Source organism: Octodon degus, unplaced genomic scaffold (assembly GCF_000260255.1).
Source record: "Octodon degus isolate 3935 unplaced genomic scaffold, OctDeg1.0 scaffold00165, whole genome shotgun sequence".
In the NCBI taxonomy this organism is placed as follows: Eukaryota; Metazoa; Chordata; class Mammalia; order Rodentia; family Octodontidae; genus Octodon; species Octodon degus.
In genome coordinates, this window is record NW_004524741.1 from 6,285,676 (window position 1) to 6,290,552 (window position 4,877).

The window sequence follows — 4,877 nt, forward strand, 5'->3', positions numbered from 1 at the left end:
GATAAGGTCAGTGAAATCCCCTCAGGATTTATCCTGAGATCCTGTACCTCAGATTGTAGAACCTTTGTCAGTGTCAGCCATGTGGATGAGTAACGGCCATTGCTTGGCCAATGTGCCCTCTGTGAAAGCCTGAGAATGTTTCTTTCCAATGGACTCTCCTTAGGCACACTCTACACCATCGATCACTTTCCTCTTTAGCTCCATAATCCCCTTGATAAGAAAATTTGGGACACTACCGAGTTACATGACGATACAGTACAAGTTCTCATATGTCCTGAGTCTTAATTCACCTTGGAAGGCTAGGACCAAACAGTTGGCTTTCCTTGCTGCCCTCCTTTTTGTCTAATTTTGGTCTGCAAACTTAGGTTGTTAACCCTCCAGAAGAGAAGCTTCTTGTTATTACTATACAACTAGGCTGTTAAGCTTAACCTCACTATCTGTCTGCATATCAAACATCTTAGGCATTACATGGAACAGGTACTTTTCATCAGGTATTGATATGTTGATCTTTAAATGAAAAAACATTTAAAAAATTAGAATATATTTTGAAAATAGGCATAAAGAATTATATAATTCTTATGCTTATACATAAGTCCAGAAATCTAACCATATACAACCCTGAAGCAGGACAGTCCCACAACATTCCTTTTCCTGTCTCTTGCCTTCATTCACCACCTCCTTCTTTTTGAACAATCATCTACCCAAGAGACAACACTGCAGCAACTGGCATGTCATGACAAGCAGCCCATATTCAGAAGACCAGAATGACAGCCACTCCAAACATGAACCTACTATTACAGATTACCATCCTAGTGCAGTTGCTTAGTTCACAGGTATCAGTATATATAGTTAGTGAGGGTGAGAATCTTTCCAATTAATTGCTAGTTTCAAAAATCTTCTAGAGATTCTTAGAATCTTTGCCTTGCCCATATTCTAAATGTCACTGTATGGTTTGACATTGTCGTGTTTCTTAGCTCTTCTCCTTTCCCTCTCTTGATTAGTTAGTCCTTGAGATCCTACTTTCTTTTATTTGTATTATACCTTCCTATTTGTATTTCTTCTTTGGAGTTCTTATCCTAGGGAAACTATACGATATTTACACATGTGTCTATTTTATTTCACTTATGAGTATATCTTCAAGTGGCATCCACTTCAGTACAAAGCTTTCGAATTTATCATTCTTTATAGCTGAATAATACTCCATTGTGTAAAAATACCACATTTTTTTTTTCAACCATTCCTCAGGTGATGGGCATCTTGGTTGTTTCCAAGATTTGGCTATCACAAATTGTGCTGCTATAAATATAGGCACACATATATTCTTATGATATGATATTTTCAGATCCTCTGGGAAATTCCCAGTAAAGGAATAGCTGGTTTAAATGGGATTTCCAGTCCAAATTTTCTAAGGAGTCTCCACACTGATTTCCATAATGGTTGCACCAGTCTCCATTCCCATAAGCAGTGGAGAAGTGTTTCTTTTTCCCTACAGCCTCTTCTACATTAGTTGTTGTTTGATTTGTTTATGATAGCAATTCTTTCTGGGGTGAGATGATATCTCAATGTTGTTTTAATTTGTACTTTATGGATGATTAGTGATGTGGAGCATTATTTCATGTATTTATTTGCCTCTTTGATTTCGTCCTCTGAGAAGTGTGTGTTCATCCCAGATGCCCATTTCTGGATTGGGTCTTTAAATATTGGGGCCCTAGTGTTTTTAGTTCTTTATCAATTTTAGAGTGCAGACCTTTGTCTGAGTACTTATTTGTCATGATTTTTTCCACATTTGTGGGTTTTCTTTTCACTTTGTTGGTAATTTCTTTTGATGTGAAAAAATTTCTCAGTAAGAGCAGGTCCCGGTTGTTAATTCTTTCAACTGTTTCCATTTCTATTTGATTTTTGTTCATTAACTCTTTGCCTACCCTTATGTCTTCAAGAGTTCCTCCTACTTTCTCTTTCTGGAGATTTAGAGTCTCTGCTTAAAGTTTAGATCTTTAATCTATTTTAACTTTAGCTTATTGTATGGTGATAGACCTGGGTCAAGTTTTAGTTTTCGGTATGGAGAGAGTCAGTTTTTCCAGCACCATTTGTTAAAGAGGCTATCTGTCTTCCAGTGAGTATGTTTGGCCCCTTTGTCAAAGAGAAGGTGGCTGAGTGTTTACATAGGGCCTTCAGAATCTTCTAATCTTTTCCATTGATCCTCAGGTCTATTTTGTTTCCAGTACCATGCTGATTTTTCTCAGTAGCCTTTTAGCATAATTTCAAGTCAGGAATTGTAATTCCTCCTGCCTTGTCTTTATGCCCCACGATCGCCTTTGCTATTCTAGGTTCTTTCTGATTTCAAATAAATTTAAGGAATGATTTCTCTGGCTCTTGAGATATGTCGATGGTAGTCTGATAGGGATTGCATTAAATCTGTACAGCAATTTTGGGAGTATGGCCATCTTCACAATGTTGGTTCTTCCTATCCAGGATATTTTTCCATTTTCTAAAATCCTCTACGTTCTCTTTTTTTATGAGTAGTGTAATTTTTCTTGAAAAGATCTTTGTCTTGTTTACTTAGATTAATTCCAATTTATTTCATTTTCCTCGGTGCTTTTGTAAAAGGTATAGTTTCTATGATTTCTCTCTCAGTGTGTTTCTTATCTCTGTAGAGGAATGCTATTGACTTTTGGTATTGACTTTATAACCTGTTATCTGCTGTATTTCTGTATTAATTGTAGTAGCTTGTTGGTGGAGTTTTTTTGGGTCTTCCAAGTAAAGTATCATGGCATCTGCAAAAAATGATAATTTAGCTTCTTCTTTACCTATTGTTATTCCTTTTATTTCTTTCTCTTGTCTAATAGGTCTGGCAAATGATTCCAGAACTATATTGAATAGGAGGGGTGATGGAGGACATTCTTGCATTGTACCAGATCTAAGACTAGAAGATTTCAGTTTTTCAGCATTTAGAATTATGTTAGCCCTTGAGTTTTCATAAATGGTTTTTGCCAGATTAAAGTAGAGGCCTTCTATTCCAATTTTCTATAGCACTTTGAACATGAGTGAATGTTGGACTTTGTTAAAAGCCTTTTGTGCATTAATTGAGATGATCATGTGGTTTTTAATTTTTGCTCTATTGATATAATGTATTACATTTATAGATTTTTGAATATTGAACCATCCTTGCTTCCCTGAGATAAATCCTACCTGGTCATGGTGTATGATCTTCTTGATGATTTGCTATATTATATTTGTTAGGATTTTATTGACGATTTTGTCATCTATGTTCATGAGGGAGTTTGGCCTGTAGTTCTCTTTCTTGTTATATCTTTCTCTGGCTTTGGTGTCAGTGTAATCCTTGCCTCTAGGAATGATTTTGGGAGAATGGCTTCCTTTTCAATTTCATTGAAGAGTTTTAGGAGAATAGAGACTACATCTTCTGGGGTCGGGGAGATGGCTCAGTAGGATAAGCGCTTGACCGGCAAATGCAAGGATCTGAGTTCAATCCCTGCTTCTGTAAATTTCTTGCAGAATTCAGCTGTGAATTCATCAGGACCTGGACTTTTCTTTGTCATTAGGTTTTTAATTACATCTTGTATTTCATTGGCTGTTATTGGGCTATTGAGAGTGCTTATATCTTGTGGATTCAGTTGTGGTAATTTGTACCTTTCTAGGAATCTGTCCATTTCTTCTGTGTCTTCTACTCGGTGAGAGTAAAGATTCTCAAAGTAGCTATTGATAATCTTCTGGATTTCCACTGAGTCTGTGGTAATTACACCCTTTTCATTCCTTATTGCTTGTATTTGAAATTTTTCTTTCCTTTTTTGATGAGGTTGTTTAGGGGCTTAAGATTTTATTTGATCTTTCAAAGAACCAGTATTTTCTTTCTTAATTCTTTGAATTGTTTTCTTTGTCTCAATTGAATTAATTTCTGCTCTCATCTTGATGATTTCTTCCTGTCTTTGGTTTACTCTTCCTTTTCTAGATGTTGAAGGTGCAGCATTAGGGTACTTATTTTTTGTTTCCGTTCTGTTTTCCTAATGTGTGAGTTCACAGCTATGAATTTCCCTCTGAGAACTGCTCTCATCGTATTCCATAAATTACGATAAGTTGTGCTTGAATTTTCATTGAATTGTAGATATTGTTGAATTTCTTGTTTAATTTCATCTGTGACCCATTGATTGCTGAGTAGGGTGTCATTTAATATCCATGCATTTAGAGTTTTATTCTCATTTCTTTTATCATTTATTTCCAGTTTCATTGCACTGTCGTTAGATTATGAGCATGGGATAATTTCTGTTTTCTTACATATACTTAAGCATGACCTATGGACCAGTATGTGGTCTATCTTAGAAAATGACCCCTGTGCAGCTGAGAAAAATGTATATTTAGCTGTATTTGGGTTGAACACTCTGTATATGTCCACCACATCCATTTGTTTCAAGCTCTGGTTCAGTTCTGTTATTTCTTTGCTTAGTTTTTGCCTGGTTGACCTATCTTTCTGAGATAAAGGGTGTCAAGTTCTCCTATTAAGATTGTGGTATTGAATATTAGATTTTTCATGTCCATTAAGATTTGCTTTATATAGTTGGGTGCTCCCATGTTTGGTACATACATATTTATAAGTGTTACCTCTTCCTCTTGAATTTTTCCCCTAAAGAGTGTATAGTGCTCTTCTTTATTTAGCTTGATCATTGTTGATTTGAAGTTGACACTGTCTGAGAATAAGATTGCTACCCCTGCTTTTGTCTGAAATGCTGGGGCATGTAATACTGTGTTCCATCCTTTGACTTTCATTGTATGAATGTCTTTATGCATTAAATGTGTTTCTTGTATACAGCATATTGTTGGATTTTGTTTCCTAATCCACTGTGCCAGTCTATTTCTCTTAATTA

General features: G+C 35.8%; 1 protein-coding gene across 1 annotated transcript in view; it reads left to right on the forward strand.

The window, feature by feature from the left end:
• Cnbd1 (cyclic nucleotide binding domain containing 1) overlaps nucleotides 1–4,877 on the forward strand; it is a gene marked incomplete at its 3' end in the record, with an annotated part of 439,441 nt that overhangs the window by 303,626 nt on the left and 130,938 nt on the right. The gene's annotated exons all lie outside the window — the stretch shown is intronic.